The 27,346-nt window shown below is 40.4% G+C and overlaps 1 protein-coding gene and 1 non-coding gene across 2 annotated transcripts in view; one reads left to right on the forward strand and one right to left on the reverse strand.

Moving 5' to 3' along the window:
• GALNTL6 (polypeptide N-acetylgalactosaminyltransferase like 6) overlaps positions 1–27,346 on the forward strand; it is a 1,476,265-nt gene that overhangs the window by 300,028 nt on the left and 1,148,891 nt on the right. The window lies entirely within an intron of this gene.
• LOC112584083 lies at positions 512–617 on the reverse strand. The gene has a single exon (XR_003108437.1). It is a non-coding gene; the product is annotated as a U6 spliceosomal RNA (small nuclear RNA).

A 27,346-nucleotide genomic window follows, 5' to 3' on the forward strand; every position in this document is an offset into this window, starting at 1 on the left:
TTCAGGGGAGGCCCTGGGTCCCATGGTGAGACCCACTGGCCTTGAATCTGCATGGGAGTTGAGCTACAAGCATCCTTCCTGCTCAAAGATGAGGCTTAGTCCTGTCCATTCCCTCAATGTCCTCTATTTGTCAAATAAAAGAGAATCATTTGTTTTGATCATGCAATCTGAAGAAGTCTGCTTGGCAGGCTGCACATCTTGATAAAAGATGAACATATCTTCACAGAAAGTCCAAAAGTGTGTTTTTGTTAGATATTTAATTTTTAATTAAGTTAGAATTTCACTTTCCTCTTACTACCCTAGGTCACTTTTGGAGGTTTTCTTTTGCTTAAATGTTGCATAAAAGGCTAAACTCTCTAACAAACCTATGTTATGGTTTATCTTGTTTTAAGATTTTTTAAATTAATTTATTTATTTTAATTGGAGGCTAATTACTTTACAATATTGTGGTGTTTTTTTGCCATACATCGACATGAATCAGCCATAGGTGCCCATGTGTTCCCCCATCCTGAATAGTAAAGAGCACTTTGTGAATTTGCATGCCATCCTTGTGCAAGGGCCAGACTAATCTTCTATGTATCATTCCAATTTTAGTATCAGTTCAATTCAGTTCAATCACTCAGTAGTGTCCGACTCTTTGTGACCCCATGGACCTCAGTACTCCAGGCCTCCCTGTGCATCACCAACTCCTGGAGTCCACCCAAACCCATGTCCATAGAGTCAGTGATGCCATCCAACCATCTCATCCTTTGTCGTCCCCTTCTCCTCCTGCCCTCAGTCTTTCCCAGCATCAGGGTCTTTTCCAATGAGTCAGCTCTTCGCATCAGGTTGCCAAAGTATTGGAGTTTCAGCTTCAAAATCAGTCCTTCCAATGAAAACCCAGGACTGATCTCCTTTAGGATGGACTGGTTGGATCTCCTTGCGATCCAAGGGACTCTCAAGAGTCTTCTCCAACACCACAGTTCCAAAACGTCAATACTTCAGCCCTCAGCTTTCTTTATAGTTCAACTCTCACATCCATACATGACCACTGGAAAAACCATTGCCTTGACTAGACGGAGCTTTGTTGGCAAAGTAATGTCTCTGCTTTTTAATATGCTGTCTAGGTTGGTTATAATTTTCCTCCCAAGGAGTAAGTATCTTTTAATTTTATGGCTGCAATCATCATCTGCAGTGATTTTGGAGTCCAGAAAAATAAAGTCTGACACTGTTTCCACTGTTTCCCCATCTATTTCCCATGAAGTGATGGGACTGGATGCCATGATCTTAGTTTGCTGAATGTTGAGCTAATGCAAAATTTTTCACTCTCCTCTTTCACTTTCATCAAGAGACTCTTTAGTTCCTCCTCACTTTCTGCCATAAGGGTGGTGTCATCTGCTTATCTGAGGTTATTGATATTTTACCTGGCAATCTTGATTCCAGCTTGTGCTTCCTCCAGGCCAGTGTTTCTCATGATGTACTCTGCATATAAGTTAAATAAGCAGGGTGAAAATATACAGCCTTGACATACTCCTTTTCCCATTGAAACCAGGCTGTTGTTCCATGTCCACTTCTAACTGTTGCTTCCTGACCTGCATATAGGTTTCTCAGGAGTTAGGTCGGGTTGTCTGGTATTCTCATCTCTTTCAGAATTTTTCAGTTTATTGTGATCCATACAGTTAAAGGCTTTGGCATAGTCAATAAAGCAGAAATAGATGCTTTTCTGGAACTCTCTTGCTTTTTCCATGATCCAGGGGATGTTGGCAATTTGATCTCTAGTTCCTCTGCCTTTTCTAAAACCAGCTTGAACATCTGGAAGCTCACAGTTCACGTATTGCTGAAGCCTGATTTGGAGAATTTTGAGCATTACTTTACTAGTGTGTGAGATGAGTGAGTGCAATTGTGCAGTAGTTTGAGCATTCTTTGGCATTGCCTTTCTTTGGGATTGGAATTTTAGTATTAGCCAAAGGGAGCACCTAACATTTTTTGATGGGGACAATTTTTAAAATCTTTATTGAACTTGTGTTCTGGTCTTTTGGCCATGACACACGTGTGATCTTAGTTCCATGATTAGGCATTGAACCTGGACCCCCTGAACTGGAAGATGAAGTCTCAACCATTGGACCCCCAGGAAAGTGCCAATGCTATGGTTTTACGTTAGATTTGTTTAGGAGATAACACCTTGAAATCACTAAACACTGAAATTTGCAGACTTCCTGATTGCAACCTAATTTACCTTGAACAGGCTTAATTGTAAATAATAATCATAATATGAATGAAAGGCACCATTTCTTCAGAACCTACCACATGCCAAGCCTGTTATGGAATATTCATCAACTTCTGAAGTTGATATTTTTATCCCAATTTTATAGGTGAAAAAGAAGAAATTTAACAATTTACTTAACATCACATACTTATAAATGGCCCAAACATGAATCAGACTCTGATCTGTCTCTCCATAAAGCCTATCCTCTATGTTATTACAAAATTCTGATTCACCAGCTGTTGCCGAAATTTGACCTCTGTACACCCATGCCGAATTAAATCTGGGAGACAGAGTTTTGGGTGAAGTAGAACAAAAGAGCTTTATTACTTTGCCAGGCCAAGGGGGCCACAGCAGGCTAAGCACCCAGGAAGGGGTGGTGAGGAGCCTTGTGATGTTCAAGGAGCAGGGTGTCGTCAGCTCGTAGACCTTCTTCTGATTGCCTGGTGGTGAAGTAATTAGGAGGCAGTATCATCAACCTTCTAGTTCTAACTAGTCTAGGGTCTTCATGCTTGTGGGAATCAGACATTTAACTTCTTCCCCCTGGTGGGGGTTTCAGTATCTGCAAAATAGCTCAAAGCACATGCTCAGAATATTATCTGTAGTCCTTGAAAGTGAAAGTGTTAGTCGCTCAGTCTTGTCCGACTCTTTGTAACTCCATGGACTGTAGCCTGCCCGGCTCCTCTGTCCATGGGATTCTCCAGGCAAGAATACTGCAGTGGGTTGCCATGTCCTCCTCCAGGGGATCTACCTGACCTAGGGATAGAACCCCAGTCTCCTGCACTGCAGGCAGATGCTTTACCATCTGAGCCACCAGGGAATCCCCAGTAGTCTTTGAGGAAGAACTAAAGGTTATTAATTTTTTTTCCTCCCAGCTTGTGGGATCTTAGTCCCCAGACCATGTATTGGGTCTTCAGCATTAAAAGCACCAAGTCTTAACCGCTGGACCACCAAGGGAATTCCTGAACTAAAGTTTTTTACTTTGTTTAGTGTTTAAAGTATTATTCTTTTGTCTTTTTTTTTTCTTTTATGCTTTTCTGCATTTTCTTACTTCTCTGATTTAATTTATTCTTTGACTAAAGTTTTTCTAAAGACAGAAGGTAGGCAGTGGATAAAGGAGGGGTCTGTTCTGGGAAGGGCTTCCCAGGTGGTGCTGATGTTAAAGAATCCACCTGCCAATGCAGGGGATTCAAGGGACAGGTTTGATCCCTGGTTCAGGAAGATCCGGTGGAGGAGGAAATGGTAACCCACTCCAGTATTCTTGCCTGGAGAATCCCATGGACAAAGGAGCCTGGCGGGCTACAGTCCCTGGGATCACAAAGAATCCCACACGACTGAAACAACTTAGCATGCACACATGAACGATTCTGGGAAAGTCTTATAGGGTCCTGCCTGGTTTAGAGAATTAAGGTTCTTTTGTTAAAAATAGGTTAAATTTTAGTCATATTTTTATTTTTATATGGCTGTCATTTCTGATAGCATTATCTCCTCCCTGTCATGACTCTAGACTCACACACTTATTTCCTTCCTTGGTAGAAAGTCTTGTCTCTGAAAAGGAAAGAAATATCATGAAAGAAGGTTGGCCATGAATCAAAGGCTATCAATACATTTTCAAAGCAATAAATAACCTATTGTGTCTATATAAAGTCAGGATTCAAAAATACATTTCAACAAAGCATTTGTTGTTATTTAGTCACTCATTTATGTCCAGCTCTTTGTGACCCCATGGACTGCGTGTGGCAGGCTTCCCTGTCCTTCACCATCACCTGGAGCTTGCTCAAACTCATGTGCATTGGATCAGTGATGCCATTCAACCATCTCATCCTCTGTCACCCCCTTCTCCTCCTGCCTTCAATCTTTCCCAGCATCAGGGTCTTTTCCAATGTGTTAGCTCTTCGTATCAGGTGGCCAAAGTATTGGAGCTTCAGTTTCAGCATCAGTCCTTCCAATAAACATTTATAGTTGATTTCCTTTTGGATTGACTGCTTTGAGGCTCTTAAGAGTCTTCTCCAGCACCACAATTCAAAAGCATAAGTTCTTTGGTGCTCAGCCTTCTTTATGATCCATGTCACTCATTTTAATAGCGTGGTTCTAGTAGAGGGCCACATTTTTCCTATGACTGAAGTCACTTGGCTCTGTGTCCTAGATATCGGGAGGAGGTTGGTGATGTGAAGAAAGAGTCCAAAAAATACAAACCTCGGCTGGGTTGCTTAGTTTCCTGACAACTCCCACCAGCACAGAGCCCCAGAGAACCCTGCCTGGCCCACGATCACAGCTCATCACTTCATCTCCTTTCTGCTGCTTTTGCTACCAGGGAGAAGTGATGTGAAATTTAATAAGTTGAATAAAAGTTATTTCCGCCCCCCCTTCCCATTTGTGTGGGTTCTGGCAGGGTGCTCTGTAAAGTGCATTTGATTACTAGGAGCGATGTGGAACCAAATTACCGCCTAACAGTTATTGGCACCAGAGTAAGTTAAGTCGTTCCTCACCAGCCAGTATTTCATCTGCTTCCCACTGCTCTGAAGGCCTTTTATCTGTCTTAGTGCCAGCTTTGTGAGGGGCGGACCAGACCGCCAAGTGCATGTGGGTTATAACAGGACAAACACCTCCCTAAATGAGCTTTCCAACTTTCTTGGGTGTGGTGGTTGGAGGGCGCGTGGAGGAAGGAGCAGCCTCTGAATATAATCTGTTAATTTACTTTAATATAATATGGGCTTCCAAGGTGGCACTCAAGTGGCGTGAGTGGTAAAGAATCCGCCTGCCAATGTAGGAGCTGTGGGAGACAAATGTTCAATCCCTGGGTCAGGAAGATCCCCTGGAGGAGGAAACTGGCAACCCACTCCAGTATTCTTGCCTGGAGAATCACATGGACAGAGGAGCCTGGAGGGCTACAGTCCATGGGGTCAAAGAGTCAGACACATGTCCATCAACCTCGTGAAATTAAAGGAAACCATAAATGATTTTTTTTTTCCTAACTGAACAATGTCCCAATTTAAAGTGAAACATTGTAGATTTTTTCTCCCTAAAACTTACTTCCAGCTTTTTCTTATATGCTGCACATTTTCTTTTCTGTTTAGTTTTGTTTTTTAAATGTGTATGCCTCTGAAGAAAGCACGTTGAAAACCTCTGCATTGCAATTAAACAAAGACTCTTGCTTCTTTGTCATTATAGATGTCGTTGATTGACCCGGAATGACTATTTTTTTTTTTTTTTTGATGTTTTTATTTTTTTTTATTTTTTTTTTAAATTTTATTTTATTTTTAAACTTTACATAACTGTATTAGATTTGCCAAATATCAAAATTAATCCGCCACAGGTATACATGTGTTCCCCATCCCGAACCCTCCTCCCTCCTCCCTCCCCATTCCATCCCTCTGGGTCGTCCCAGTGCACCAGCCCCAAGCATCCAGTATCGTGCATCGAACCTGGACTGGCAACTCATCTCATACATGATATTTTACATGTTTCAATGCCATTCTCCCCAATCTTCCCACCCTCTCCCTCTCCCACAGAGTCCATAAGACTGTTCTATACATCAGTGTCTCTTTTGCTGTCTCGTACACAGGGTTATTGTTACCATCTTTCTAAATTCCATATATATGCGTTAGTATACTGTATTGGTGTTTTTCTTTCTGGCTTACTTCACTCTGTATAATAGGCTCCAGTTTCATCCACCTCATTAGAACTGATTCAAATGTATTCTTTTTAATGGCTGAATAATACTCCATTGTGTATATGTACCATAGCTTTCTTATCCATTCATCTGCTGATGGACATCTAGGTTGCTTCCATGTCCTGGCTATTATAAACAGTGCTGCGATGAACATTGGGGTACACGTGTCTCTTTCCCTTCTGGTTTCCTCGGTGTGTATGCCCAGCAGTGGGATTGCTGGATCATAAGGCAGTTCTATTTCCAGTTTTTTAAGGAATCTCCACACTGTTCTCCATAGTGGCTGTACTAGTAAAGCTCTCACTGTTTGCAGATGACATGATCCTCTACATAGAAAACCCTAAAGACTCCACCAGAAAATTACTAGAACTAATCAATGACTATAGTAAAGTTGCAGGATATAAAATCAACACACAGAAATCCCTTGCATTCCTATACACTAATAATGAGAAAATAGAAAGAGAAATTAAGGAAACAATTCCATTCACCATTGCAACGGAAAGAATAAAATACTTAGGAATATATCTACCTAAAGAATCTAAAGACCTATATATAGAAAACTATAAAACACTGGTGAAAGAAATCAAAGAGGACACTAACAGATGGAGAAATATACCATGTTCATGGATTGGAAGAATCAATGTAGTGAAAATGAGTATACTACCCAAAGCAATTTATAGATTCAATGCAATCCCTATCAAGCTACCAACAGCATTCTTCACAGAGCTAGAACAAATAATTTCACAATTTGTATGGAAAAACAAAAAACCTCGAATAGCCAAAGCGATCTTGAGAAAGAAGAATGGAACTGGAGGAATCAACCTACCTGACTTCAGGCTCTACTACAAAGCCACAGTTATCAAGACAGTATGGTACTGGCACAAAGACAGAAATATAGATCAATGGAACAAAATAGAAAGCCCAGAGATAAATCCACGCACATATGGACACCTTATCTTCGACAAAGGAGGCAAGAATATACAATGGATTAAAGACAATCTCTTTAACAAGTGGTGCTGGGAACTCTGGTCAACCACTTGTAAAAGAATGAAACTAGAACACTTTCTAACACCATACACAAAAATAAACTCAAAATGGATTAAAGATCTAAACGTAAGACCGGAATGACTATTTAAAGCCCTATGTTAGCGTGTTCTTTTCAGAGCTATTGCCCCTCTGTATTCCCACAGGGGTGCACAAGTGTATTTTTGTTAGCCTTGCTTAGAGATCGGGTTTTCTGTACTTTATATCATTTTTATTGTCTTTATTTGGACTGTCTTTGATATCACAAAATATTTTTAAGTATGTGGCTGAGACTTGCATGCAGTAATACTTCTCTGAAAAAATAAGCTCTGTTCTTTAATGTCTATGGGTCCCCGTTCGCCTTTTGCCTGAAGTGTTACATTGTATATCCACATGCAATGAGCAGTACAACTTCCAAATTTTTTTCCTTCTTGACTAGTTTATTTTCTCCACCCAGTAATTTGCATCAAGTTGCATCCTTTCCAAAAGAACACACTCCCTTTTTGAAACACATGTTCCTGATTTAAACCTATTCCAGGATCTCTGGTAATAGCACAGGCTAAACATTAACTGTCAATCCAAATACTAGCCATATTAAATTTTGTAGGCATTGCAGTCAAATCATTCAAGAACATCTTATGCAAATTGCATTGCCCTCCATCGGATTTTTTTCTTCCCCTTGCTTGTTTGAAGAGAGAGATAACCATGTCAACATTATGATTTTGGGCTGTTGGTGACTTGTGCCTTCATGTCTGAACCAGCTTTGACCTAAACCGTTATAGTTAATGACTGATTAAGAAAAGCTTGAGGTCAGATATTTGAAAACTTTGAGACATATTGGTTTTCTAATGTGTATTTTAGGTCATAGCAGTGGAAATAATTTCAATGGTCTGTATATTAACCTTCCTTGCTTTATACTTTTGGGGCATGAAGAGTGGGTGTTGTTACTGTTGAATATGTTTTTAACGTCAAAGAGCATTTCTCTCCACTAGAATGTGTCAGATGGTTGGAAGTAGAGAGAGAGGTAGGTTAAATAGAATTTTAAGACACAAACTGCAATGATAAATTGTAGAGCGTGAGTATGGAGCTTGTTGTCGCACAGCTGAGGTGGGGTTGACAAAACTTCTTCCAATTTGGGGACTTGGTTGGAAACCAAATGGGGCTTTTCACATGTCTCACCACATTGCTTAATTGAACAATCCAGGACAAAGTAAATAGCATGTGCCATTCCCCTCATGGTGGTCCTATCAGCATCCAGATCTGGTCTCATCCTCCATTGCCCCCTTCTTCTCCTGCCCTCAGTCTTTCCCAGCATCAGGATCTTTTTTCAATGAGTCAGTTTTTCACATCAGATGGCCAAAGTGTTGGAACTTGAGTTTTAGCATCAGTCCTTCCAATGAATATTCAGGGTTGATTTCCTTTAGGAATGACAGGTTTGATTTTCTTGCAGTCCAAGGGACTCTCAACAGTCTCCTCCAGCACCACAGTTTAAAAGCATCAGTTCTTCAGTGCTCAGCTTTCTTTATGGTCCAACTCTCACATTCATACATGACTACTGGAAAAACCATGGCTTCGACTATCCGGACAATTGTTGGCAAAGTGGTGTCTCTGTTTATCTCCCTCCAAATCTCCCTAAACATTTCCATCAAAAAACATATTAATTTGCAAGTTTAAATTTTCCATATGACAGTAATATCAATCCATATTGAAAAGTAGAGCATAGAAAGCTTTCCTGTCAAATTTGGCTGACATACCACAGGATAAATGGCAATCTGTGATCTGGAATGAAGATTGCAATAACTTGTAAAATTAAAAAAGACACACTGCTTCTCTTTTCAGAAATTTCTCCATTTGAGCTCCAGCTAAAAGTAATTTCCATTTTTAACGTTTATTTTCATAAACCAAAGACTTTTTTCCTGGACACATTTCTCAAAAGTATTTCAAAAATAAATACTAATAATATCAAAATCTATAAAAATTATTCAACTGAGAATATACTGATACCCTACATCTTGGGGAAATTTACTACTTTTTAAAAAGTATGTAGCTCCTAAGCATGGTATGGAGCTATTTTTGTGGAAGCAATCCTACCTTTCTTGTATCGGCGGAATAATAAGACAAGAATAAGTGACAACATTGTTTTTGTCTTTTTGTTACACAGTGCAGACTGTATTATATGTTAACATAATGTAGTATTTTGCAGAGTGTGATGAATTTCATTTGTGTTAATAGTATATTTGGGCTCTGTGTGTGTGCATGTGCATGCATGTGTGTTTCCAAGGCCTGTGCATGTGGGTACATGCATGTGTATTATTTTTATAAATATTAATGTTCTAGCCATACACATTCGGAGAAGGCAATGGCACCCCACTCCAGTACTCCTGCCTGGAAAATCCCATGGACGGAGGAGGCTGGAAGGCTGCAGTCCATGGGGTCGCTGAGGGTCGGACACGACTGAGGGACTTCACTTTCACTTTTCACTTTCATGCATTGGAGAAGGAAATGGCAACCCACTCCAGTGTTCTTGCCTGGAGAGTCCCAGAGACAGGGGAGCCTGGTGGGCTGCCATCTGTGGGGTCGCACAGAGTCGGACACAATTGAAGCGACTTAGCAGCAGTAGCAGCAGCCATACACATTGCTTGCAAAAATTCTTTCTGCAATAAGTTTGGTATTTTAGACTCTTCATTGGTTACAGTACCTCGAGTAGTAGGAAGTATAACAGTTGTGGTTCTGTCACATTGTGTGACAGTCATGTAGTGGGGTATGTAGTGGGGTAGTCACAATGTATTCAGTGCTTATGCCGTGGGTAATGATATGCCAGGCCCTTTACACCTGTTAACTCTCTTATACCATCATGCATGCATTCTTCCCCCCAAATGTATGCAGAGAACCACAGGTGGCCTGGGTAGTATGGGTAACCCTTCTATTAAGGATCCTACAACATTGCTTTTGCTTGAACCCAGGTTCTTCTGAATTTGTGCTCAATCTCTTCCAACTACATAGCCTGTGATAGCAACAGAAAAGGAGAAAGCAATCTGATCACCTTTGAGATTTTTGCCTTAGGTGAAGAAGTCATTTGTAGACTTTAAGAATCACCGTTATAAAACACTTTTACTTATGGAAATGTTAAGAAGATGAATGTTTTTGATTTTCAACTATTCCAATGACTTGCTTCACTTCAGTGTAAGATAAACCCCAAAGCAGCTAGCTTGCTGTTTCTTTGCTTTTGGAACTGTAGACCACATCTTTATTTAATATTGTGATTGGGTCTGATCTAGACTTTTTTTTTTTTTTTTTAAGAAATTGCTACTATGGGGGAGCTTCTGCTCAGCTCCAGGGCTGTTTGGAGCTGTTCTGAATTTTAGTGATAAGTGAGTGGATCCCTTTGTTCCCTCTGTGGACTGGCAGAGCCTGTGTTCTCTGGAATCATCCGTGGTTGACATCATCCGCTGCCCAGAGAGGCTGCATTGACCATGTCAACAAAACATGGCACCTGGGCCCTGCCCACTGCCCAGTGACCCTTCTGCACATTGCTGCTTTGTTTCTTTACAAATGACTCACTGCTTTTTCTTTCTTGTAAACACTTGTATGGTCTCCTAAATACTAACACATCCTTCCACATGGCCTTGTATTCTCAGCTAATGAACTGCCTCATACTTCACAGAGAAAAGAGAAGCAATTGGATGAAAATTCCTTGGCCTTCTTTCTACCAGATCTACCCAGGCAAATTAGCATGTGCCTCTATCCCTGCCTTTCTCCTTATTACAGGGATGAAATATCCCAGATTTTTTTTTTTCCATTATGATTTACCTTTAGTAATAGTGAAGTGGCCCAGTCGTGTCCTACTCTTCGTGACCCCATGGGCTGTAGCCTACCAGGCTCCTCCGTCCAAGGGATTTTCCAATCAAGATACTGAAGTGGGTTGCCATTTCCTTCTCCAGGGGATCTTCCCAATCCAGGGATTGAACCCAGGTCTCCTGCATTGTAGGCAGACACTTTTACCATCTGAGCCACCAGGGAAGTCACATGATTTACATTTAAATTTATTTTAATTTTTTATTGGAGTGCAATTGCTTTACATTATTGTGTTTCTGCCATGTGTAACAATGTGAATCAGTCATATGTATACATATATTCCCTCCCTCTTGAGCCTCTTTCCCATTGAACCCCACACCTACCCATCTAGGTCACCACAGAGCACTGAGCTGAGCTCCCTGTGCTATACAGCAGCTTCCCACTAGTTATCTGTTTAACACATGGTAGTGGATAATCTCTCCTCTGGACCATGATCCTTAACCCACCTTGTATTCTTAAGGACTTTCCTGTTTTAATTAGTCCCCTTCTCCCCCACTTCATCAATCAGAGACTACATCTTGGACATGCCCATCTCTAGGATCTCCTACTTTAAAAGGCAGAATAAAACAAGCATTCGGGGCCAGCAGACACAAGTTGTACCTTCAAGACTCCTTCCTTGTATCACCTTCTTCATCAGACTTCTCCATGTAGAGGTGCCCCCAGACTCTCCATGACCCACTTTTCTCATCTCTTCTCCTTCCTTTAGTTTACTTCTTCCTGCTCCCTTCCTCTCTCTGTTAACTCACCTAAGTGATTCTTTTTTATTTTGTGTCTGCAAATTCCTTCTGTTTAGGATGACTGCCCAGTTTGCATGTGTAGCTCAGATCTCTCAGCAGAGCTCCAGACACGTGTATCCAATGGTTTCCTTGACCGCATCTGCACTTGCGTGTGTCATTCGGGTTAAAACTTAACCCCGATGCCTAAATTTAAAGTGTCTAAAGCTAATGTCTTGATGTTCACCCTATTCCTGCCCTTGTCCCTACCAAAGGTGTTCACTCCAGAAACACAGGAATCATTTTTAATGTCCATCTTTTACAGATTTTTTTATAGATTTTACATATTTGTGTCACCCACGCCAGCTCTATCATTCAGCCTTCTCTCATAGTTTCTTTTTTAGCTGAGGTATATATAGTTGGTTTAGAATGTTGCATTAATTTCTGCTGAACAGCAAGCTGCTTCAGTTACACACACACACATTCTCTTTTTATATTGTTTTCCATTATGGTCTATTGCAGGATAGTGGATGTAGTTATCTGTGCTATATAGTAGGACCTTGCTGTTTATCCATTCTATGTATAAAAGCTCCTTAACTAACTATGGCAACTTCCCAGCCCCATAGATTCCAAACAGTCTCTTGGTTGCAGAGTGACTTCTAAACACAATACTTTACTACATGATCTGCCTCCTAATCTCTAAGGTTATCTCAGACCTCCCTCTCAAATTCTGTGTCCAAATGCCTTATAGAACATGTTGTTGCTGTTGTTTAGGTCGCTCAGTTTGGTCCAACTCTTTGCGACCCCATGGACTGTATCCTGCCAGGCTCCTCTGTCCATAGGATTCTCCAGGCAAGAATACTGCAGTGGGTTGCCATTTCCTTCTCCTGGGGATCTTCCCAATGCAGGGATTGAACCAACATCTCCTGCATTACAGGTGGATTCTTTACCACTGAGCCACCAGGGAATCCCTCAACTTATTCTCTACCATGGATATTTTGGAAGGAGCATCCTCCAGTAAGCCACACAAACGTTCTTTCAGGTGCGTCCCTGCTCTGGCTTCCACCGTCCACCCACCTGACATTACCAGCCGGAGATGATGAAGGCTCGCTTGTCTCTTGCACAAATGTCAGGTCTGGTGTGCTTGCCACAAACAGGTTTTTATTCACACAGCAAATACAGATGGGCTCATGGATCCCTCAAGAGATTGTGCAGAAATTATTCTTTCCTGGTGGAGTCTGAAGAAGATGCTTAAATGTGAGGAGAAACTTTCCCTGATATATTAGTGATAGTTGGGCTTATAGCCTGAATATGCATATTTTCAGTATAGTTTGTAATCTAGGTCAAGAGAGATGATTAAAATCAGCTACATTCCATCAGCTTGGAAAAAGAATTCTTAAAATTATAGTTAATAATGATGCTCAGATTCATTCAGCCACTATTCAGCATAAAAGAGATTCTCCAAAATTAAAAGATTAATCATAAATATATGCAGTGTACAGATATGTATTGGTCATAAATTCCCCATATAATATTATCTGCCAACAAATGTGTACCTTCAGCGAGACCCATAAGCCATAAATGGGGCTGTAACTAGGATACCTCACCCACAGAATCCCTCACTGGGGATTTGATATTTGCCTTGACTGATTTAGTCATTCCACAAATATTAGTTGAATGCCTACTTTGTACCAGGTATGGTGTTGGGTGCTGGAACATAACATGAAAAGAGCAGAAAACAGACTTGCTTTCTGAACTTTTCTTGTATGTAGGGAAAAGGGGAGGAAGAAGAATATATATACATATCTAAATCTATATCTCTATCTATAATGTAATGTAAAGCCTTTTGAAGAAAAATCAACTGGATAAGGAGGTAATGCAGAGAAGACAATGGCACCCCACTCCAGTACTCTTGCCTGGAAAATCCCATGGAAGGGGGAGCCTGGTAGGCTGCAGTCCATGGGGTCACTAAGAGTTAGACACGACTGAGTCACTTCACTTTCACTTTCATGCATTGGAGAAGGAAATGGCAACCCATTCCAGTGTTCTTGCCTGGAGAATCCCAGGGATGGGGGAGCCTGGTGGGCTGCCATCTCTGGGGTCACACAGAGTCGGACACGGCTGAAGCTTCTTAGCAGCAGCAGCAGCAAGGAGGTAATGGGCTTCCTTGGTGGCTCAGTGGTAAAGAATCCACCTGCCGATGCAGGAGATGGGGGTTTGTTTCCTGGGTTGGGAGAATGCCCTGGAGAAGGAAATGGCAACCCACTCTAATATTCTTGCCTGGAGAATCCCACTGGCAGAGGAGCCTGGTGGACTACAGTCCCTGGGGTCACAAAGAGTCAGACAAAACTGAGCGACTGAATACTCACTCAAGAAGGTAATAACAGAGGGTGAATGGAGATTATATTCTCAATGGGTTGCTTCTCCAGTATCTCAGATAAGGTGGTCTGGGGACAAAGGAAGATGCTAGGTACAGGGCCTGCCAGCCAGGAGCATTCATGGATGTGGACATACCAAGTGCACAGCCTGACTCTAGAATAGTCCATGTATATTCTGTGAATCTGCAGAAAGGAGGCTCTGTGGCTGAAACAAAAGGTGACTAAACAACTGTATTTTCAGGTCAAACTATTATCCACAGTTACTTACTTGAATTTGGGACTTTGGGGCTACTTGATCGAAAAGAGACTGGAAATCAGGACAAGTTTAAAAACAAGAAGAAAGAAATATGAAAAAAAAAAAAACAGGGTTTACGAAATAACTAAAGAGGGATTTCTTGGTGGCTCAGTGGTATTGAGTCCACCTGCCAATGAAGAAGACCCCTGATCCAAGAAGAATTAGATCCCTGATCCAAGAAGACCCCACATACTAAGGAACTGCTAAGCCCAGGGCAACTCCTGAGCCTGTGCAAGAGAAGCCACCACAGTGAGAAGCCCTTGCGCTGAAACAGAGAATACCCTCACTCACTGCAATGAAAGGAAAACCTGCACAGCAGGCAAGACTCATCGTAGCCAAAAATAAATAGAATTATAAAAAAAGAACTAAAGAGTAGAAGAAGATTCCATAGTAAATGAGATCTCTATTCATTGCCTGAACTCTAGAAAGACAAAATGTGTTTTAGTCAAACACCAGTTTGACTGGTGTTTATATTAGTCAAAACACCAGCCCCGGGATAATATCTTTGCAAAATCATTCAATGGTTGATATTCCCTTCATCTTGGTGACTATAAAATAGTATTACATGTATCCAAATATATGAGAAGAGCCATATACAAGATGCTTGGGTAGTTGCATTGATCCCAGAATTGTAGAAACTGAGATTCTTTTGTTCACTTTGAAACAGTTGCATTAAAAACAACAGAGATCTGATAGAATGAGTGCAGCCCATTTAATGAGGGTAAATAATGTGGTGTTTATTTAAAAAAAAAAAAAAGGCTCCAAAATATCAAGGCTTAACGATAATGAGCCACAGGTGGGCTTGGTAACGTCCACTCACCCAGGTGCCACAGATGAGGAGTGGGGGACAAGGAGGCTGGGTCAGAGGCCTGGCACCTTGCTCAGCTACTCACTTCGACATGCACTCCAGGAAAACTCTGACCCCCAGCACCTTTCAACAGGACCGCCCCACCATTAAGGACATCTTAATGCACCTTTGCTGCAAGGGAGAGGTAAGTTTTAAATTCCATCTCATGTCAATGATGGAGAGAGCACTGTTTTTATTAAAATATTGTCATGTTAGGATTTCTTTGCCACCTGAAACTTTCTTATTGCATCTTCTACTACATGATGTCACAAAGAAGTAAAGCTCAAGGTCAGTCGCTATGGTCCATTTTCTCTGTGGATAAAGCTCATTCGGCATCCAGCTAACCTTACCAGTATTTTGTTGGTTTGTTTTTTTCCTTGTTTCTGGCCAGCTGGTCAATGAGTTTAAGGTAGCATTTTTCTGTATGGAAATAAATGAAGAGCAGCCAAGTGAGAACAAGCAAAACCATTTATTCTGAGTTTGCTAAAGTTACAGGGAGTCTGCTATGACTTGTGTCACAGCAGAGACACCAAGGCAGGCGGAGGAGAGGAGAGGGCAAGCTTTAGAAGATGGGGGGCTTCGGTGTGTCCTGGATGGAGGGCATTGGCCCAGAGATGCTGAAAGCAGGCAAACTGTTGAAGCAGGGCATGGTGTCTTATTGATGAGGGTGCGTATCTGGCTTTTTCTGGTCAGTCCTACATTAGAAGCAGAAACAGAAATGGGGTCCGTCATCTATTCGTCAACTCCTGGCCATGAGGGGCTGATTGTTACAGAAGATGTTAGTTGGCTTTCTGGATTGTTATTGGACATGATGGTCTGATGTCCTTTAAGTCTGATCGTGCTGCCTATGGTAGAAAAGGGATTTCCAGGGCAGGGTTTTTCTGGTTGTGGATCGAAGTTCTACTTTTATGTATAGTAGTCTGGTCATTGTCCTTTTGTGCATTTGGGATCTTATCTGTAAGTTAGCTCCTTTGTGGGTTTTTGAAACTTACTGCACAGTTGCTTTACAATGTTGTTAGTTTCTGCTGTACCACAATGCCATCAGCTATAGGTATGCGTATATCCTCTCCCTTTTGAGCCTCCCACCTCACCCCCATCCCACATATCTAGGGCTATTTTTTTTTTTTAAGCCAGTGTTATAGCAGATGGTTTGCTCAAGGAATCTGAAGTCACCACTGTGACAGAATGAGGAATCCCACTGGTCCTCCATACTTAAAAGTAGTTTTCCCCCTGGACTTATGTAACACCACCCTTGACTGGATCCATTACCATCCGACTGGTTAATTTTACTCAGTTCTCTCTCTTCATCTATCTTTTAAAGAATACATTTTGTGGGGATGAAGGATTTGGTCCTCATATTTTCTTTTCTTTCCTCTAAGTTTTTCCCTTAGTAATGCCTCTAGTTTCAGAACTTTCATGTATCCAGTACACTGAGGACCCTGAAAACCATGTCCTCAAATAATGGGTGTGCTGAACTCCAGAAATGTAAAATGTAACTGAATCCTTGCCACCTCCACCAGAATGCCTGAAAGTATTTCGGACTTCTAGGACAGCATAAAACTATTCAGTTCCAGACCACAAGCACTGTACACCCCTACTTCCTACTCATCCATCTTAACACAGGCTGTCTTAACACCATAGACTGTGGCTTAAACAACAGAAATTTGTCTTCTGACACTTCAGAGGCTGGGATTCTGAGGTGAGGGTCCCAGCAAGGGCCAGTTCAGGCAGGAGCCTTTGTCCTAGCTTGCAGGCGGCCAGCTTTGTGCCCAGTGCCCATGTGGCTGTTCCTGGATCAGGGTATGTAGAGGAGCACTCACTGTACCTTCCTCTTATTGTGGAAAAAAAAAATGAAATGAAAATCACTCAGTCCTGTCTGACTCTTTGAAACCCCATGGACTATTCAGTCCATGGAATTCTCCAGGTTAGAATACTGGAGTGGGTAGCCATTCCCTTCTCCAGGGGAATCTTCCCAACCCAGTAATCCTACAATGGGGCTTCCCAGGTGGCTCAGTGGTAAAGAATCCATTCCACCTGCAATGCAGGAGATGCAAGAGATGCAGGTTTAATCCCTGGGTCAGGAAGATCCTCTGGAGGAGGACATGGAAATCCACTCCCCCACTCCAGTATTCTTACCTGGGAAGTCCCATGGACAGAGGAGCCTGGTGGGCCACAGTTCATGGAGTCATAAAGAGACACGGTTGAGCGACTTAGCATGAATGCAATCCCTACAATATTATGAAGATCTCACCCTTATGTCGCCACCTGGATCAAACAAACCCCCAAATGTCCTCCTCTCCAAATCTTCAAGTTAGAGATTCAACATATACAGTTGGGTGGCGGGGACACAGCTGAATGCCCAGCAAGACCCTAGTGAGTGACACCCATTCCCTCAGTCATTCAAGCTGGTGCCTAGAACCCTTGCTTCCTTTCTTCAAGTCCATCAGAAAATGTCAGCTTTATCTCCAGCACATGCTCCACATCAACAGTTGGACATGACTGAAGCAACTTACCACCACCACAGCTTCCTAACTGATTTGCTTTTCTCCAGTCTTTCCCTGTATGGTTGTTTTTTTTCTATTTTTTTAATGTTTTTCGGTATAGCTGATTAACGATATTTTCACGTGAACAGTTTAAGTGACTCAACCATACATAGACATGCTCTCCCTGTGTAGTTGATTTGTTTTCACAGCATGGAGGATTTTACTAATGCTTTCTTCCTTATATAAAATCTAATCGCTCCTCTACTTCCCAGTTCACATGGCAAAACAGGATTTTTTCTGGCCTGTGAAGCCCTGTATGATCTCATTCCTGCCTCTTAGACATCATAGGTCCTCCTCTATCCTTTGTTTCACTAGATATGATTCTCTAATGTAACTAAGAATTTGTGTCTCAGCAACATGCTACCTGCTGTTTTTCTGCTTGATATCCTCTGCTTGATTCCCCCTTTCCCAAGGTTTCCACTAAGCTTTTTACTACTTGTCTTGAAGCCAGCAATCAAATATCATCTCTTCCAAGAGGCCTTCCCTCCCTTTAAGAGATTCACAGACTTTCTCTAGCACACCCTCCTGTCACGTCGTCATTGTAGCCCTGAGTCCTTGAAACAGCGTTGTCACTAAGTTCTTTAGGACAATGAATTCCATTTTTGATTCACTTGACATAATCACTGAACTGAGAACAGTACCGGACTCAGAGCAAAGACTGAACAAATATTGGTTGATTTATCAAGAGAAACTATGGTTTGGAGAATGCAAAGAAAAAAAGGTGAAAGAGAAGCAGTATTCAGATTTCTTTAAGATATAGAAAGTTAGGCTGCCTTCTGGAGATAACAGCTGGCCACTATGATGTTGATTGCCTGTAAAACATTTCTGGGTCATTGGGAGAAGAGAGATAACTTTGGCTTCTTCTGTCCCTCTAGAGTTTCACCTGGGGAAATAAACAGAGGTAGAGGAATTTTGATTATTCTGCCAAGGGTTAGCCATTCAGAAGCAGCAGTAATTAATTAAGGAACTAAAATGTAAATACAGATAATCCATCGCCTGAGGTGGAGCTCAGCACCAGGGCTGGAAATGGGTGAGAAGCAGCCTGGATCTAAATTACAAAGGGCTTTAATAATATAGTAAGATTGTTCAGCAACTACTGCATGTGTGCTCAGTGGTGTCCGACTCTTTGTGACCCATGGACGGTAGCCCACCAGGCTCCTCTGTCCATGGAATTCTCCAGGCAAGAATACTGGAGTGGGTTGCCGTTTCCTTCTCCAGGGGATCTTCTGAACCCAGGGGTTGAATTGATGCCTCTTGTGTCTCCTGCAATTGCAGGTGGGTTCTTTACCACTGAGCTACCTGGGAAGTCCTTACAAAGCACTTTAAAAGAGGTGTCAAAATCTGATGAGGGACGAGCTCTCCAATCAGATGTTAACAGCTGGAGACGGGTGGAGACTGGTTGGTTGGAGAAGTTGCCAACGAATCAGTCCTCGTGTTAATGTTAATATGTTTCAATTTTGGTATAATTGGAAGAGCATTGATCTTGACATATATATGTGTATGTGTATATAAATTACTTTATATATGTGTATGTGTATATATGTGTATGTGTGTATAAATTAATTTAAAAAAAAGGATTATTAATCCTACAGTCTCCATCCCAATTTACCATTGAAAAATTTCAGGTGTTATTGACTATTGCAAACAAATACGTAAGATCTCCACAAAAGGAGATTCCATCAACCAGTAAAGAGTATAAAACCTCATGTAGAGGAGGGGAATCAATCCCAAACAAAGAAAATATTTGGCTGATTAGTTTGAGCCAGTTCAGTGACAGCTCATGTCAACATGTCACAAGCGGATCTCTACTGTCTATATTTGTCTTTGTTGATGGGTCTGCTTTAAATCAGGCTTCCCTGGTGGCTCAAAGGTAAAGAATTTTCCTGCAATATAAGAAACCTAGGTTTGATCCCTGTGTCAGGAAGATCTCCTAGAGGAGGGCGTGGCAACCCACTCCATTATTCTTGCCTGGAGAATCCCATGGACAGAGGATCCTGGGAGGCTATAGTCCATAGGGCTGCTAAGAGTCAGACACAACTGTAGGGTCTTAGTGTGCAGGCACACTGCTTTAAATTGTGAACATTGTCATGTTCACACTTTAAAAGCTAGGAAGGTTGCTGGTTTTTATGAAATGATTAGTTACAGGCAGTCATATAACCATGATGATATCAGGGTTAGGAAACTCAAGTCATGCACCCAGGCACTGCCATAAGGAGAATGCCCTGAAAAAATAGACATTGTTCCTACTTGTGCTGTAAAGTGCTCAAGGCAGCACAGAAAACATGGCTTAAATTAAGCAAATAATTTTTATTTAATTTTTTTCAGATTGCAAAGACTTAAGTTGTAGTTGTGTCAGCTGCACAAAGGGAGGAGCTATTTCTTAAGATTAGATTCACTCAAGAGGCTGTTTCTCAGCTGGAAGGGTAAGGGGAGGGTTTTCTTTTGCATCAAAACCGACTCCTTAAATCTGCTTTGTCATCTTCGAGAACTTTCTTTTCCATCTTTGATGTTGTTGTCGTTCAGTTGCTAAGTTGTGTCCGACTCTTTGCAACCCCCTTGGACTGCAGCACACAAGGCTTCCCTATCCTTCACCATCCCCCAAGGATAGCTCAAATTGATGTCCATTGAGTTGGTGATGCCATCCAACCATCTTATCCTCTGTCACCTCCTTCTTCTCCTGCACTCAATCTTTCCCAGCATCAGAGTCTTTTCCATGAGTCAGCTCTTCGCATCAGATGGCGAAAGTATTGGAGCTTCAGCATTAGTCCTTCCAATGAATATTAGGGGTTGAGTTCCTCTATGACTGACTAGTTTGTTCTGCTTGCTGTCCAAGGGACTCTCCTTCTCCAGCACTGCATTTTGAAAGCATCAGTTCTTTGGTGGTCATCTGTAACAGTTATTATCTAATAGTGCACGACAGCCAGCCTCTGTATAGGTGGTTCTGCATGCACAGATTCAATAAATGTTCAAGAAAATAAATCCCGAAAGTTGCAAGAAGCAAAACTTCAATTTGCCATGGCCAACAAATATTTACATAGTGTTTGCATTCTATTTACAACTACTTACATAACATTTACATTGCATTAGTTGCTTTAAGTCATCTAGAGATGATGAAAAGTACCCTGGAGAAGTGTATAGCTTATATGAAAATACTACACAATTGTATGTTGATATAAGGGACTGGATATTCTTGGATTTGGGTGTCCTTGGGTGGTCCTGGAACCAAAGCCCAGTAGACACCTAGGGTTGACTGTACTCTTAGAACATTTTGTTCATAGTATAAAATGATAGCTTCCCTGGTGGCTCAGTGGTAAAGAATCTGCCTGCCAAGCAGGAGACGTGGATTCAGTCCCTGGGTGGGGAAGATCCCCTGGTGGAGGAAATGGCAACTCATTCCAGTATTCTTGCCTGGAGAATCCCATGGACAGAGGAGCCTGGCAGGATACAGCCCATGGGGTCACAAAGGGTTGGACATGATTGAGCGAGTAACAGTTTTTCACATAAAATAATGATGTTGATATGATAGACAGTCTTGCATGTTTTCTATCTTTTACTGTCACTTACTTTAAGAATTTCAATTAGCTTTTGCATCTTTAGAGTATTATGACTTTTTTATGGCTTATCACAGGATGTTGACTGTAGTTTGCTGTGCTGTGTAGAAGGACCTTACTATTTATCCATTTTGTATTAAAACATAGTAGTGTGTGTATCTGCTAGTCCTAAACTCCCAACCCATCCATCCCCCATGCCCCTTGCACAACATTAATTTTAAAATACCACATTTGATTTCCAAGATGTTCATGTTTAGAGAAAACCTTGTATTCATTCTCTTTTTGCTTATCTCTTACTATGACCTTTAAGTAAACATTTCAAATAATTGAAGAGCTACTCATCCATCTACATTCTGATTTTTCCTCTTTACTTGAGTGCTATGGAATATACTTTCTTAAACAAGTCATTTGTATTTCCCTTTAAGAAAAAAACACTTTCCAAGCTTAACTTGTCTCTTAAGAAAGGAAGATGTTCAGATAAAGTTTGCCAGTAGCCTCCACAAAAGCCAAAATGACACTTTTATCTCCCTTGTGCTCTAATACACTGCCAGAGATGAGAGAGAGTCAGAGAGGGAGGGCGAGACAGACAAGGAGAGGCAGAGCCAGAGGAAAACACAGGAGTGGTCACTGTTGGACCAGTGGGGAATCACACAGAATAAGATGGAAGACAAGACTGAGTAAGTTCATTATGCCTGCAGTATTCTTTAACATGGTGAGTGATGTATACTTTAGAAATACACTGTATGCGCTTACATTTCTAAGATACTTCAATTATGGTATGTTATATAAAGCTCTTTGGTCTGTTTATACAGATCATTTGCCTTTGGCTTAATTAATTGTCCCGCTCTTTCCCAGAGGGGCATGTTTGGCAGAAGAAAAAATTCCACTGGGTGAAAATCAGACTTTGTAGGTGACATGTCCCAGGTTGTGTGTTTTTCCCCTAATAGCACCACCGTTAGGGACTTGACTGAGATGCCCAAGAAGTCTTCATCATTAAGAATTTATGTTTCTCTGGTGGCTTCCATTTGCAAAATGAGCCACATATTAAACATTGATAGCTGATGCCACTTTATTGCTGCTGGTCTATTCAGCATCTCTTTTCACAGAACACAATCTGCATAATTAGAAAATAGCCCAACTTCTGTATCTGGAGCAACAGGAGTGTAAGGATGTCACACTCTTGCTAGCGTTTCACATGCCAACCTTCATAACACAAATGTGATAATAACATTCTATCAATTTTATAGTGGTAATAGGTACACTGGATAGTGTTCACGAAACTACAATGAGACAAAGGAAAGATATGAATTTATTAAGACAAGCAAAATATCACATTAAAAATTTGGGGAGAATTTACTACAGCAGGAAATAACCATATCCATAGCATCACTAAAAGTAATTGCAAGACAAATGAGACAGCTTGTTTCATATAAACCAGCGCACAAACTATTCATAGTATTGCTCTACATTTTCCATGCATATTTTCCCCATCATTCATTTCTGTCCCATTTAACTAAATCTCCTAAAAAGATTTTTAAGGTATCTTCTAAAATACCCTCACGTGGTATCTGTGTCATTTGTGAAAATGTCAAATTTTACATATGATAATATTAAGGGATTACAAAAAATGAAATATGAGGCCAGCATTTAATTTAGCGATATGACATGTACATAGGTAACTCGTAAATTAAATCCAGCCAGACTTGATTAAGTGCTCACAATATGCATAATGTGTATGTCAGTCATGTCCAACTCTTGGTGACCTCATGTACTACAGCCCGCCAGGGATTTCCCAGGCCAGAATACTGGAGTGGGTTGCCGTTTTTGCCATTTCCTTCGCCAGTGGATCCTCCTGACCCAGGGGTTGAATCCATGTCTCCAGCAGTGGCGGGTAGGTCCTTTACCAGCTGAGCCATCAGGAAATTCCACTCTATACATAGAAATATCTTAAGTGTTAAAAGGCAGATGAATAGGCTGCTTCAAGTTGCTTGGAGTAGCAGATCTGCTTTGAATTAGTCATGTAGATTCATAACCTTCTTGGTAGGGTCTGTGTTGATTTAAGGCTATTTTGCTGTCTTTGAGGGGGAAAAAATGCTTATTGTATTTTTTATAGGTAATTGGACTTGAAAATTTCCAATTTTATGTATATTTTTGGCCGTGTCTTTAGAACGATTTCATAGGAAAAAAAATCTAAGTTAAAAATATTATAAAGTAAATTGAGGTTTTATATATTAAGGTATTCATTGAGAAGATAAATTGCAACAGACTCATTGAACAGGAGGCAAGCATGCTCAAATTGCGCTTTCAACATTATTACTGATTTGAGAGTTTTCATCTGAAAATGTATGTGCACACATACACTTGCACACAGATATTTAACTGTACATATATATTTTACGTCTTCATCCTGTCTCTGCCTGTATCTACATCCATATCTGTGTAACAATTTATAGGACTGACCATCTGTATCTAATTATGTCCTTACAATGAGATTCCTCTGTGAGTTAGGTTTGTACTCTGACTTTTTTACTGAGCAATATGTCATAGATATTCTTCCAGTCATTAGACCCACAAAATATATATGTCTCTGTTTGTATGTAGATATATGATGAGTAGATAGATGTAGAACATTATTTTCCTAACTACTCAATATCCTATATTATGGCATTTCATGTTCATTTCGCTAAGATTCATTATAAATTATATAGATTACTTAACAAACTTTATTATTATAAGCAGTGCTTTTATGTATGTCTTTATTAATTGATATTATTTCCTTAGCTTCTTCCTCTACTTTTGATTTATTGATAAGACATAATGTATGAATATTGCAAATATTTACACATATTAGTTGTCTACAAAAATGTTGACTTACATTTCCACTTCTTATTAATGCATATTATCATTGTGAGTAAAATTTTTTCACTCAAATAAGTGAAAACTTGGTAGTTCTTTGTTTTCACTAGTTAATCTTTTTATTTGAAAAATAACTTTTCTATCCATTCCCTTTTTTGTATGTTCAATGGCTTTTAAATATGAATTTTTCATTTTTCTACTGTGATAATTATTCTTTATATTATAATTTTAATATAATATGGATATTTACCTACTATCATAAATCAGACACACTTTTTTGCCTGATTTTATTTTTTTATACTTTATGATTTTAAGAAAATTTAGAAAAAGTTTCCCTAAGAAAAATCTTAATGTTTGTGTAGTTAAATCCAACATTTTTTCTCTTTATGATTTTACCTTCATGCTTAGAAATGACTTTGCTACGTGATATAGATTATTTATATAATGTATGTACCATTTATATTTTCATTTAATTTTTATGCTAAAATATCTGTGTAAACACAGATTTTTTTTTTTTCAGTTTAGGTGTAAGTTTTCTTAATAACTCACCAGTAATCCCAACATAAGTTTTCACATAAGACTTATCTGTAACCTTGAAATGCCACATTTTTTATCTACTAGGCTTACATATGTGTATGTGTGAACATACAAACACATATATAACTTATATGACTATTACATAAATTATTCTTTACAATTAAGTGCTAATGTGCTTCCCAACTGGCACTAGTGGCTAGTTGTAAAGAACCCGCTTGCCAATGCAGGTGACATAAGAGATATGGGTTCAATCCCTGGGTCAGGAAGTTCCCCTGGAGAAATAATTGGCAACCCACTCCAGTATTCTTGCCTGGAAAATTTCATGGACAGAGAAGCCTGGTGGGCTACAGTCCATGGGGTAGTAGAATCAGACATGACTGAGCCCATACTTTTGAAAATTTGTAAATTTATAAACATATATGTATGTGTTTATACATTTAAATAATAATATACATTTCATATACTGCATGTAATTTGTGAGTGGATAGATCATAAAATTGAATCAGATTCTTATTTTTCTAATGTATTAAACTGATTTATTTGGATTCAATGATAAAGCAGTCAGGTCAAGAGGACATTTTGCACAGTGCATGAATTATTCCACTTAAGAGAAAATAAATGTAAGTTCCAGTGGAATCCCTACACAAGTCAAATACTTCCACGTTAGCTTTGCTGCACACTCTTTCTCTGATAATACACGGGTAATCCACCAAGCCAAGTGCTCACCGCATGCTGCCTCTCTCAAGCCTCTCCTGATGCCATCAGTACTCTAATCTGGTGCCAGCCATGATCAAAATGTGTATTCACATCATCTACTTAAAACAATTCTCTGGAGGATATTTTGAATGCCCTGTGTTCAGATAACATACAGCACTCAAATGCATGAATATATCTGGGCAAAAGTAAGTAGAGAAATAGTAGATGTTTAGAAGGGGGCAGATGCGGGGGAGGAAGACCAGAGCCTTCAAGGGGATGTGTTGTGGAGAGTTATTCTTCATCTTTACCTTCAGTTTATACTCAGGAGAGGCAAGAAACAGGCTGCAACTGGTGTTTGCACTAATTCCAAAATGACTGAAAGAAATGTGAACTTCAAGTAGGTTGATGATGTCTCCAGGGCTGTGTTTGGACACCAGCGACTTCTGAGGCTCACTGGTGCCCTTGTCGCCTCCGCGTGTCTTCCCTAAATAATAATCGCGCCTCTCTCCTTGCAAAGTGCTGACTTTGGTTTGTTTCTGTCATTCTCCCTCCTTATAAGCATGCCATTGTTGTAAGCACTGTTCCTTTATTAGATACATTCAGACAGCATAGTTTCTGTGTTGAGAAATAAACTAAAGCCATAAGAGACAACTTCAACTCCAAAAGCAGGAGGGCTCAGTTATCAGTGGTACAGAGATTCACATCAGGGTTCCTTACATGATGATTCTCCCTCTATACTTGTGAGCAGTTTCATTCTCCCCCATCCCCACCCCCTGTCACATTGTTCACTCTTTGATGGAGAAAGAGAAAGAAAAGCACAAAACAAAATTAAGAAAATCTTAAGTACTTTAAAATAAAAGGGGAATATAATTTTTTGGAAAATGATAAAATGGAGAGGATGTTGGTTTAGTTGCGGTGAAGTGAAGTCTCCGTGAAATACACAAACATAAATGGATACTGGAAACTTGAAAAAAAAAAAAAAAGATTTAGAAAGTCCCTTTTTCTTGTAAATAAGATTATACAAAAACTATCTTTTTTTTTTTTTTGGCTTATAACTGCTTTACAATGTTGTGTTAGCTTCTGCTGTAAAACAGTGTGAATCAGCTCTAAGTATACATATATCAGGGGCTTCCCAGGTGGCGCTAGTAGTAAAGAACCCACCTGCCAACCAGGAGACGTGAGTCACAGGTTCGATCCCTGGGGTGGGAAGATCTCCTGGAGAAGGGCATGGCAACTCACTCCATGATTCTTGCCTGGAGAATCCCATGGACAGAAGAGCCTTGCGGGTTACAGTCCTTGGGGTCCCAAAGAATAGGACATGACTGAAGCAACTCAGCACTCACGCATACATATATCCCCTCCTCCTTGCGCCTCCCTTCTCGCCCCCATCCCACCCCTCTAGATGAGCGCTGAGCTGAGCTCCCTGTGCTATGCAGCAGCTTCCTGTTGGCTATCTATTGTACACATGCTAGTGTATATACGTTAATGCCCACCCTCCCCTTCCCACTCTGTGTCCATATGTCCGCTTTCTGCATCTGCGTCTATATCTTTAAAAAATGCTTGAGATACTGCCGTTGGGATTGCATCCTTGATATTTTGCCAGGACCTGCTTCCTCTACTTCTTTCCTGTCTTTTTCCAAATCATTTACCAACCAAGATCCTGCTCCATCCTGGTGTTGTCTGGTACACCATGTTCTCTCTTCATTTTACATATTATGAAGTCCAAAAGTTCATATGGTATACAATTTTATATTGATAATTATGTTAAAATTTTAATATATAAGTTCTATCTATATTTGACATATATTACCTTTTCACGTTATTTTGCTGCTGTGTCATGATCCATGTTTTTGCTAGAACAGTTGACCAGCAAGGATGGTAAAGTGTGTTTATTGTTATCAGGACACACCTGGGCACAAATGTGTTTCTCACTAAGGTAGCATCCAGCAGGCTTCCTCTCACTTTATCTATCCAGAGAGGTTCCTGAACTGACCATGGACTTGATCCAACTTATTGGATACCCATGCTTTTGTTATTCATTAAATATCTACATGACTTTCCAAGTTGAAAAGGCACCCTGTTTAATGACATAAACAGAGGCTAGGAAATCAGAAAGACCTGGGTTGGTGTCCTGACTTTA

The sequence above is a fragment of the Bubalus bubalis genome, chromosome 3 (assembly GCF_019923935.1).
Source record: "Bubalus bubalis isolate 160015118507 breed Murrah chromosome 3, NDDB_SH_1, whole genome shotgun sequence".
Classification (NCBI taxonomy): Eukaryota; Metazoa; Chordata; class Mammalia; order Artiodactyla; family Bovidae; genus Bubalus; species Bubalus bubalis.